The 12,259-nt window shown below is 29.7% G+C and overlaps 1 protein-coding gene and 3 long non-coding RNA genes across 5 annotated transcripts in view; 1 reads left to right on the top strand and 3 right to left on the bottom strand.

Moving 5' to 3' along the window:
• The window catches only part of LOC107398920 (uncharacterized), a 302,351-nt gene that overhangs the window by 210,132 nt on the left and 79,960 nt on the right, over positions 1 to 12,259 (bottom strand). The gene's annotated exons all lie outside the window — the stretch shown is intronic.
• On the top strand, positions 2,133 to 4,677 carry LOC135266739 (uncharacterized). Its single transcript, XR_010334907.1, has 2 exons — positions 2,133 to 2,609; positions 2,664 to 4,677. It is a non-coding gene; the product is annotated as an uncharacterized LOC135266739 (long non-coding RNA).
• LOC135266740 (uncharacterized) lies at positions 4,667 to 6,075 on the bottom strand. The gene is made up of 2 exons (XR_010334909.1): positions 5,201 to 6,075; positions 4,667 to 5,137 (listed from the first exon to the last, which is right to left on the bottom strand). It is a non-coding gene; the product is annotated as an uncharacterized LOC135266740 (long non-coding RNA).
• On the bottom strand, positions 11,033 to 11,691 carry LOC135266746 (uncharacterized). The gene is made up of 2 exons (XR_010334910.1): positions 11,403 to 11,691; positions 11,033 to 11,334 (listed from the first exon to the last, which is right to left on the bottom strand). It is a non-coding gene; the product is annotated as an uncharacterized LOC135266746 (long non-coding RNA).

Below are 12,259 nucleotides of genomic sequence, written 5' to 3'. Positions count from 1 at the left end.
ACACCCGACACATGAAACTTTGAGTTTTACATGTCGCATTTCAAACTGAGGATTTCCACAATGTGATCAGCCTCAGTTTCAAAAGGATCTTGTAAAACTCGAAGTTTGGTGTGGCGGTTGTAAAAATGTGTTTTTGTTCATCCACGTGCGTGACGCATGTGTTCAACAGACACAAATTCTGCGCCTGAAGGAACAATGAAGTATCGAAGGGTTGCGACAAATTTAATAGTTTCATTGATTCTGTGTCCCATCACAACCAGAGACACTACATTTTAACAGTACTCAAGTGTGAACCATAGAATAAGAGAGAGGAAGAAGCGAATCTCTGTCTACCCCTCGTTTTTTCGCGAAAGCGCTACCTAACCCTGAGAGATCTTCAAAATCTTTTGGTAAAAGTGGAAACCACCCAGTAATTAAATAAGGTTTTGGATATGAATTTTTACCTATTTCAATTAACCAAACTCACTTTTTATAAAAGATGTATAAATGTGTTTAAACTATTAGAAATTTATCTATTGTTTGTAAACTACATAAGAATGGAAATTTGTTGTTATCTTTTGGAAGACGAGGTACATTTTTAGGGGTTGATGTAGATAGTGGGGATGATTTCGTTGTTGTTGTTGTTGTTGTTGTTGTTGTTTATGTTGTGGAAACGTTAAAAGTGGGTTTTTGTTTTGGTTTAATACCATACAAGTTCTGTATTGCCGAAATATCATCTTGATCTAATTTAGACCTTGAATTTAAATAAAATGAATACAATATTGATGTATTAACAGAAGAGTTTTCTAATCCTAACGTATGTCCTAATTCATGAATTATAACATTTAATAAACTAGGTGAATCCGAATATGATGCATCTACAGTTGTTGAATAAGACTAACTTTCTGCATTATCGATATGAATTTCTGTAACGTTTATATCATTAGGGAAATCTGCATGAGCAAGAACGTTTCCAGGTCCATCGAACAGCATAAGGTAATCCACAACGTGATTGTTTCATTAATTTCAGAGTTTTTTGATTAATTTCACCTGTTGCAAGTAGATTGTAAAACTCTTGAAAATTAAGTAAGGCTTCATTATAATTTTCTTTATATGTGATGGTATTGCTAGAATTGGTGTTGTTATTTAAAGGTTTCAAATACCCACATTTAGATAAAAAGTTGACAACTATTCATCACTTGCACTATTATTATTCATGTTATCAGCAGTAACAATCGATGTTGAAATCAAAAGATAAAGAATAAGAACACATGTTGTTTGACTGAAAACTCACATGCAACTGAATTATCTTACCTTATATTGTACATATTTAATTAAAAGAATGAAAAAGGTTAACAAAAAGCAGGTTGATGATTCATTATTTATTGGTAGAACCACACGTTTAACACATTAGTCTCAAATTTGTATCCAATTGTGTATGGACCATAGGTCTTTATATGGAAATCTGAGGGTATGTTAGGTGGTCCTTTACAAATTAGTGTGATCGTTGGGACGTGCTGCAGGTTGTTTGGTAGTACACGTCAAAGGACGTTAATAACTCGTTGTTTACATAAATGAATAAAAAAAATTAAGAAAAAACTCTTATAAAGAAAAAAATGTTTAAAAAGCAAGATTGAGAAAAAAAATACTTACCTATTTCCATGACTTATTTCCTTACTTATTTCCTGGCTGGTCGTAAACCAAATGCGACCGGAAACAACATTTTTTATAATCTTAACCAAAGTGGAGAGTTCAGGTTAAATGAAGTAGGAGAAGGAAACGAGATTAAAACTTCAAACGTGAAAAACGTTTATTTCGGTAAGTAACTTTTGAAATACATAATTCTAAATAAATTGTACATTATTAAGACTGCAGATACATATTTTATTTTTCAAGTAATGATGCATACATAACGGAAGTTGTGGTTGCAGTTTTGGACAAGGGTTTGCTTCCTCCAAATTGGTGATCCTAGGGTAAAAGTCCTTTGGATCGAAAAATTCTCTTAGAAAATCTTCTTTAACGCTTCCTTTTACCTAAATAATATCGATAACAATAGGATATAAGCGCCGATGTCGTCACAAATTCCGCCTAAATTCTCACGTTAGATGGCGCCACGGTCTGCAAACTACTCGCTAGATGGCGCTGCCGTCAGCGCCGCCGTCGATCAAAGATGGCGCTGGCCTCCATTTTATTTATTTTTTTTACACTTCCCGCCAATAGATGGCCGACGCACACTCCCGCCCGTTTGCGAATATGCAACCAAGAATACAAGTAGTAGCTTTTTGGGGTTGTGAAATTTTGGCTTTTGGGGTTGTGAAATTTTGAATATATGATTTTTGAAATGTGCAATTTTGAATACATGAAGTATACCAGTGTTCTTCAACCTGTGTTCCGCGGAACCCTAGGGTTCCACCCAAAGGCTTTCGGGGTTCCGCGAGTCATTGCTTCAATTCGAGAGACGTCGGCCGCGCCGCTCTTCAGAATGCACATGCGTCAATCGGAGTTTCATGTTGAAACATGTTATCCATTCGCATAGTTGACTTACACTGCACTTAACCTTAATTTTCAAAAATATGTAACTGTACTTGTGGTCGTAGTTTTGTTGTTGTTTTAGGTTTAGACAAGCAAAGGTAAGTTAACTTACAGTTTTAAAATAAATTGTATTTTGTTTGATCCTAACCTAGAATCGTTCAGAAATATGATGCTGAATTGGCTCAAAAGTGGCAAATTGGAATCACAATCCCAAGAACAATCCTCTTGCTATCTTGAAAATTCCAACTGTCTTCCGCCAACATTAGACTCGACAGATATTATTGGAGAAGAAAATAAAGCGGGAACAACAAGTCGAAAAAAACGAAAATATGATGAAGATTACTTGAACTTCGGATTTACTTGGACTGGTGATAAAGATGAGCCAAATGGACTTTGCGTAATATGTGAGCAAGTAGTGAACAACAGCAGTTTAAATCCTGCAAAGCTGAAGCGACATTTGGACACTAAACATCCGACTTTAAAAGGTAAAAGCGAATATTTTAAAAGAAAATGTAATGAACTAAATCAGAAAAAGCATACCTTTGAAAGATATGTTCGTGATGATAATAAAAATCTACTAAAAGCATCTTATTTAGTTAGCTTGCGCATAGCTAAACAAGGCGAAGCTTATACTATTGCTGAAAAATTAATTAAACCTTGTACGAAAGACTTAACTACATGCGTATTCGGCGAAAAATTTGCAAGCAAAGTCGATCTCGTCCCATTGTCTGACACGACGATTTCACGACGAATTGAAGATATGTCATATTTCTGCGAAGCGGTACTAGTAAATCGTTTGAAAAATGCTAAATGTGGATTTACTTTGCAAATGGATGAGTCCACAGATGTAGCTGGATTAGCAATTTTATTAGTATTTGTGAGATACATACACGAATCTTCTTTTGAGGAAGATATGCTTTTTTGCAAGGCTCTGCCAACTCAAACAACAGGTGAAGAAATATTTAATTTACTTAATGCTTATTTTGAAAAACATTCAATTCCTTGGAATTTATGCTATCACATATGCACTGATGGAGCCAAAGCTATGGTGGGTGTTATAAAGGGCGTAATAGCACGTATAAAAAAGCTGGTTCCAGACATCAAAGCTAGCCATTGCTGCCTTCATCGTCATGCTCTCGCTGTCAAACGGATACCAAATGCTTTGCACGAAGTACTCAATGACGCCGTTAAGATGATTAATTTCATCAAATCCAGACCTCTAAATGCCAGGGTATTTGCCCTATTGTGCGATGATTTGGGAAGCTTACATAAAAATCTCCTTCTTCATACCGAAGTAAGATGGTTATCGAGGGGAAAGGTCCTAACGCGATTTTGGGAATTGCGTGATGAAATTCGAATCTTTTTTAATGAACGTGAATTTGCTGGAAAACTTAATGATACTAGTTGGCTTCAAAATCTGGCCTACATTGCAGATATATTTTCATACCTGAACGAAGTTAATCTTTCACTTCAGGGACCAAATTCTACAATTTTTAAGGTCAATAGCAGAATAAACTCGATAAAATCTAAACTCAAGCTTTGGGAGGAATGTATCACCAAAAATAATACGGAATGTTTTGCTAATTTAAACGATTTTTTGGAAACCAGTAATACTGCATTAGACCCGAATTTAAAAAGCAATATTTTGGAACATTTAAATGGCTTGAAAAACACTTTTTTGGAATATTTTCCTCCTACGTGCAACAATATTAGTTGGGTCGAAAATCCGTTTAATGAGTGTGGTAATGTGGATACCCTCCCAATTAAAGAAAGGGAGCAACTGATAGATATACGCACTGATACAACATTAAAGTCTACTTTTGTACCGGATGGCATTGGCCCATTTTGGATAAAATTAATGGACGAATTTCCAGAAATTTCCAAACGTGCCGTAAAAGAATTGATGCCTTTCGTGACAACCTACCTTTGTGAGAAATCGTTTTCTGTTTACGTCGCAACAAAAACCAAGTACAGAAATAGACTTGACGCTGAGGATGATATGCGTCTCCAATTAACAACGATCCATCCCGATATTGATAATTTGTGCAATAATAAGCAAGCGCAAAAAAGTCATTAATTTTTATTTTTTATTTTATATATTATTTTATTTGGAATATTTATCTTTTTGTTTAAAGTTTGTTTAAATAAATGCAAATTTAAATCTTATTTAGAGTTTTTATTACCAAAGCACGGGCTCACCTTGTTCGTAACAAGTCAACGCAGCTGTCCCTAAAATCTCATCTGGGTGTATTACTAAATGAAGGGTTCCATAAAAAAAAATATCTCGACAAAGGGTTCCGCCGGATGGCAAAGGTTGAAGAACACTGAAGTATACAATACATGCTGTACTGAGTTAAGCAATTTTAAATGGATTATTAGGAGAACAGAAAAAATCGCTCTAGTGTTTATCTAACTACCTCCTACTATGCTAAATTGTATTAGTAGGAGAACAGGAATAAGGAGTAATTTTTTTTTGTCAAACCGAAAGTTGAGAGGGGTGATCTACGCTCTGCTTTGCTTGGTCTTCCTTTTTTCTTTTTTCGGCTTGATCTCACTTCCATATGTGCCGCTCAAGCCGAAACCATAGCTTTATGTTTGGGTTCGTATGGACATACGACAATTTCATCTAAATTAAAAAACACAAAAAAAATAATTTCCAACTAAACTATTAAAAAATGATGAAACTTACCGGAAGTATTGTATATTGAAGGTTTACGTACTCTTTCCATTTTTTTTTTGGTTTTTAAAAATAGTACCTTTTAACTCAATAAGACACTGATACAGTTGAAAAACAGCAAGTTGACTCTTACACTGTTTGGTATAGATAGAGGGTTCGAGTGGGGAATTGTTTACAACGCTAATGTTTATCTAAGTAAATACGTACTAGGTTCGATAAAAAATAAAACAGGAAATAGAACAAACAAATATTTTATTAATATTTGGAAAAAATATTTGAAAAAAAAATATTAAATTTTACAAAAACTTAGAAGGGATTAGGGAATTGAATAATGCCCCCAAGCGTGAATACTAATTAGATCATCTAAAATATATCTCTTATTATCTAATGCATTTAATCCTAACTTATTAATATTTACAGATTAATTGATCTTATACTATTAAAATTAACATAACGTACTGTATTATTAAATAAACATTTATATATATCGTTAAATTTTATTTTTCTAGTATTAGTAATCCTATAACTATCATTATCAACATTATCTACAAAATCAACACTATTGCATAATTTTTGTTGTTTATTTTTTGGTTCGTCATTTTCTATAATGACTGCACTTTTTTTAATTCCCTTATTTATAGGCTCTTTTACTTCTCCATTCACTTTATAATCATAAACTTTTGGTCTTAGAGTAATAAACTCTGTAAGAATTTTACCATTCAATTCATCTTTCATCAATCCTGGAATTTTTTTATTTACAAGAGGAATATTCCAAATATTATTTACATCATAATCACTAGTATCAAATTTTGAATTTGCAAAATCTCGTATTAGATCATAAAGCGAAGATCATAAAGCGAATAATTTTCTTTTTTACATGTCATTTTATAAATAAAACTATCAGTATCCATATATAATAATTTTGATCGAAAATAATTTTTTATTTGCTTATTAATAAAATCATAATGAAAATCGTACATAATAATTTTTGATAATTCTAAAACAGTAAATCCTACGTAGATTGGCCTTTTCATTTTGATTTCGGTTTTATTTAATTCGATGCCTACTAAATTCTTATTTAATATTTTAACGTTTTTAAATTCTGGTTTTAGAATGTATTTTCTGGCTTGTTTCCAATTTTTTACTAATACAATTTTACGTTTTTTCCGGTCTGATTCTAATGTTTTCCAAAGATAGAATTTATTAAAAGTTTAAAAAATCCTTTCTCGAATTCATTTTTAGCATCCACACGCAATTTTGTATTAAATTCAATATAAGGTTTTAACCATGCGTCTTGGTCAAATGTTAAAACTCGATGAATTTTTTTAATTTGTAAACCATATTTTATACACTGTAAGAAATTTTTATAATGTATAACGTAATTTTGTTTATCATATAACGTACACATTAACTTTGAATTTCGTGGTTCAGGACAAAAAGGAAAATCATCATGTTCATAGTGTATACTTTTATCATAATATAAGTCAATGGAAGCCAACTGAATCAAATGATAACATCCACTTCTTAAATATCTTTTCTTAATAAGAAGACAAATCTGAACACGTTAATAAACATTCTTATCTAATAAAACAAGTTAGAACAAGTAATTTAGCAATTTTTTCAATTTTATTAATCCATTTATATGTTCCTAATAATATACATAATTTGAATATTTTTGTTTTAATTGTACGAATTACGCGTTCAGCTATTGCAGCTTTTTTAATGCTAAATGTACGATAGTGGTTAATTTTAAATTGTTGCATTAGTTTTTTAAAATTTGAATTAAAAAATTCAGTTCCAGCATCCGTTTGCAAATTTTCTGGAGTTAATTGTTGTTTTTTATTTTCTAATAAAATGGATTTCATTGCATTTGTCACTTCCGGAGCTGATTTTATTTTTAAGAGTTTTAGCCAAACAAATTTAGAAAAACAATTGATAACAATTTATTTATATCCTTTGTTTTGTTTTGAAAACTTTTGAAAATCAGCTATATCAGCTTGCCAGAGATCATTTAAATGATTAATAATAGTATGTCTTCTTTTAAAGTTGCGACGAGCGTTAGAAAAAAGTTCATTTACAATTTGTTCTTTCACACTAAAATTTTGCTTTGCTAATTTTATCATTTTTTATACCTGTTGAGTCTAATTCACTTCTTTTTTCTTCTTTTTTTGATACACTGTTTCAACACTTTCACTAACTTTATCATCAACGACCGGCTCTAAACTTCTTTTGTTCTTCTTTTTCTTCTTTGACAATAGAGAAGATGGTGATGATGATGATGATGAGGGATTTGTGGTTCTTAGTCGGGTAGTAAGATATAAGCGCCGATGTCGTCACAAATTCCGCCTAAATTCTCACGTTAGATGGCGCCACGGTCTGCAAGCTTCTCGCTAGCTGGCGCTGCCGTCAATCAAAGATGGCGCTGGCCTCTATTTTATTTATTTTTTTATTTTTTGTTTTAAACTTTCCGCCAATAGATGGCCGACGCACACCCTCCGCCCGTTTGCGAATAAGCAACCAAGAATACAAGTAGTAGCTTTTATTACCATCCTCCAACCAAGGACATCGTCGAATCATACATTTGTTTCAATAAATTAAATTCTACATGGCCTGCAAATTGGTATGAACTTCATCAAAATCAAACTTTGTCAAACATGTGTATGAAATGAAAATCCCAAGCGACCACCTACTCAACAATAATGAAACGAATGTGGTGAACCAAACAGTGAAAACGGAATTTCTGGCATCTTTTGTAATTCCTTACAAATTACGGCTGGTTTTTAAAAACAGACACTATCATAACACGGATTGGAAATACTTACTTAAAAGTGATAAAATCGATATCATGTTAAGTTCTCAACAATATAAAAATTTATCTGCATCTTCTATAGTAACCAAAAATAAATTATCACATTATGATGACTTTTTTAAAAGATTTAATACAATTGAAAACATAATTAATGCTAATAATTTAATAAATAATCAAAATTTTACCTTTTTTTTAATTTGTGTAATAGTAGGAGTTACAGTGTTATTAGGTATAATAATATCTAATGTAATTTTATATTCTTTGATACACCGTTTTACTAGTAGGAATTATGATGTTTGTAATCGTAATAATGTATGATGTAGTTTTATATACTTTTCTGTTATATAAACTTATGTTCTTGTAAAAATAAACTTTATAAATGAAACTAGTTTAAATTTGTAAATTTCTTGTCCCTTATTTTTCCTGCCTCCTATTTTTACATTTTTGTAATTTTTAAATTTTGAGTACAGATTTTTAAATTTCCGCGATTTTGGATTTTTGAATTTGCCGCCAATATTTGAAATCTCCGCCATTTTGAAAATCTAAATTCCTTCACCATAAACGTGACTACTGTGACGTCACACGCGACGTCAATTTCATAGTTAGTGGTGGGGGGAGGTTTCAGAAACCCTCCATTTTCACTACTACTAATTGTGTTTTGATTGGCTGTTTCATTAAATATATTTTTTGAAGGGAGAGAAGATTAAGTATTTTAAAAAAATATTCCTATTTTGCTTAGATAATACATCTGAAAACATGACGCGAATTAACAACGAAACACTCAATTTCATAAAACAGCCGAGATGTGGAATGAAAGATGTATTTTCTGAATATACATTGCATTTAACAAAGTGGAATAAAACCTAATTAAATTGGATGATATATACAAATAATCGTTTTCAACGCAAAGTAGCTGTAAGGGCATTTGAGATTTGGCAAAAACATACTAGTTTAAAATTTTTTGAAACTCGTCAACCTGAAAATGCTAATATATTTATCGTATTTACATCGACTCAGCATACATTTTATATAATGAATAATATTCAAAAATGTTTTGCAAATTTTGATGGAAAAGGTAATGTGTTAGCTCACGCATATTTTCCCGATGGTGTAACTAATTTTACGGAAATACATTTAGACTTAAGTGAAAATTGGTCCTACAAAATACACGATGAAGATAATTTTTCAAAACAAAATGATTCAGTTAATTTATTAGTAGTTTTATTACATGAAATAGGTCCTACATTAGGACTTTCTCACAGTACAAATAAAGATGCTATAATGTTTCCTTATTATAAATTAGGTAAATCTCTTAATACTTTAGATCTTCATGTTGATGATATATGCGGTGTAACAAGTTTATATGGTTACCCAATTTTAACTGACCCAAAAGTGATTCACAATTCGAGTACCACATATTCAACAAAAAATCTAACAACATCATTATCATCATCAACAACAACAACAACAATAACATCAACAACAACAACACCATCAACAACAACAAAAATACAAATAAATAAAATATCTTTAATTCCTGATTTATGTTCGCTAAAAAAATTTAATCATTTTTTAATTATTCAAAGTCATTTATATATTATTTATAATGAATGGTTTTGGATAATAGATTACGGTCAACCAATGAAAATTATAACTTGGCTAACATTTTACCTAAAAATTTTACTAAATTTACTGCTATTGCTAGACGACCTTCCTCCGATGAAATTTTATTAATTGTAAATGATATGGTTTATATTGTTTCTTTGCCAAATTGGAGTCTTAAATATGGATATCCTAAAAAAATTTCACAAGAATTTAAATTAAATGTACCTATCAGAGCAATGGTTAACAATTATGATGGACAATTATATCTTTTTTCTGATGATAAATATGTAACAATAAACACTCATCATAATTATAGATCAAATTTAGGACTTATATCAAAAGATTTTAATGGTATACCTAATAAAATTACAGGAGCAATTCGTTTTACAAACGGAAAAATATATTTTTTTACTAAAAAAAATTACTATGAGTATGATGAATTTGCTAATACTTTAATTAGAGCTGGCAAAAAGGATTTATTAATTTTTGGAATTAATTGTCCTAACGAACCAATCTTATTACAATTAAAGAATTTAATCTCTTCACTTATTCATTTTAATACAAAATATGAGGAAGCAAACGATGAGGATGAAAATGAGTAATTTTGATAAGATTAGTTAACCGCAAACGTAGATAAACAGATGTAAAGAATTGAATTATCAATTTTCTTAAGGTTAATTAACCACAAATATAAATAGATACATTTTTTGATAAATTTCAACTATAAAAACAGTCTGATCGAATTTAGGTGTTAATCTTAAAGTGACTGCGTTAATATGAAACAAAATCGACTAGAACTTCTATGTCAGAAATGTATTATAGAAAATTGTTAGAATAATCGAGAGAAGTTATATCAAGTTTTGAAATATTTACATGCGATGGTACCAACGAAAATTTTTCATGAATTCTTAATCGCATTACCAACGATAATGGCAGGAAATTTTTGAGAACAAGAAACCATATTATGCAAAAAATCCTGGTTCAGATGAAGATTTCATCGAAGGTCTTGAAATCTACAAGATAATAACAGAAAATTGATGAATTATAAATAAATACGATAAATATATTGATGATGATAATTTGTTTTTGCATATCATGTTTGAAGTTACAGTTTACGATTTGTATTTACCTTTTTTTGCTGCATCAACAATGTGTTTAAAAGGTAATTATTATAAATTTAAAAGTGTAAACAAAAAGTTTCGTTATTGCATAGACTGTTATAAGTTTTATAAGAATTTATATAAAAATGTACAAGATTCATGTATTTTTTCGTTTAAACAATGTTATGAACATACTATAATAAAAACAATTGATTTTAGAAATTATGTTAAGGATGATTTATTTTGGTGTGCATTATGTATTAAAAAACCTTTGTTTGCTAACACTTCATCAACTTGTAGAAAAACTTGTAAATTGAAATAAAACTATAATTTTATTACAAGTGTTTTATTTGATTTTTAGATACATACAATAATACAACACAATACAGATAACTGATATTTTTAAAATTAACATGATACTTTCCATATATCAAGATGAAGTATCGTTCTATTACATATTATATCTAATCTTACTTTAAACGTATAATTTAAAAAATGTACTATTTTCATATAGTGTTCTTGATCGTCTAGTGGCGGATCTCCTACATTGATGAAGGCAAATGTTAAATGATGTTGTAGATCTAACGGTATAATTACATCTTCAATTATATTTTTTATGATGAGTGTTTCATCTGAAAATTAAAAAAAATATATATATAATTAATTGTATGTAATAAAATAAACATACATTTTAACTTACCGAGAGAAAGATCATTGTTACCCATGAATATCAAATTCATTTTGATGATGGAATCTTGAACATGTAAAACTAATCATTGTTTAAAGTGGATCGCATATATAGGAATGAATCCCCTCTATAACACATTTATCAAAGAAAAACAAGAATTTCCGTTTGCGTGATGCAAAATAACAAACAAAATTTTGTTTTTGTTTGCAAAATTGCAAAATTTTGTTTTTACCTTATATATATATATTATTAGATACGATATATCAATAAACTAAATGTGGTTTAATCTTCTTCCTAACTTGAAAACAAACAAACAGAAACAAAAACAAAAGCAAAATTTGTTTTTTTATAATAAAACAGGAAATTCTCAGATATAATATGATTTTATGAAAAAAAGTGGAAGTATATAGTTTTTTTGTTTATTATTATTATTATTATTATTATTATTATTATTATTATTATTATTATTATTATTATTATATTATTATTATTATTATTATTATTATTATTATTATTATTATTATTATTATTATTATTATTATTATTATTATTATTATTATTATTATTATTATTATTATTACTCGTATATTAACTTGTTCTAACTTGTCTTATTAAGATAAGTTAGGAATTTGTTGTTTACCATAAAAACAGGATGTTCTTAGATAAGATAAGATTTTGTGGTTAACCACAAATGGAATTACGTAGGTTTAACTTGTTCTAACTTGTTTTATTACGATAAGATATGTTTATTAACGTGTTCAGACTTGTCTTCTTATTCAGAAAAGATATTTAAGAAGTGGATGTTATCATTTGATTCAGTTGGCTTCCATGAGTTATTCGGTAAATAAGTGAGTGATACCATTTTTTCA

Source organism: Tribolium castaneum, chromosome 7 (genome assembly GCF_031307605.1).
Source record: "Tribolium castaneum strain GA2 chromosome 7, icTriCast1.1, whole genome shotgun sequence".
NCBI classification, from domain to species: Eukaryota; Metazoa; Arthropoda; class Insecta; order Coleoptera; family Tenebrionidae; genus Tribolium; species Tribolium castaneum.
This window is presented reverse-complemented; position numbering and strand designations above follow the sequence as displayed.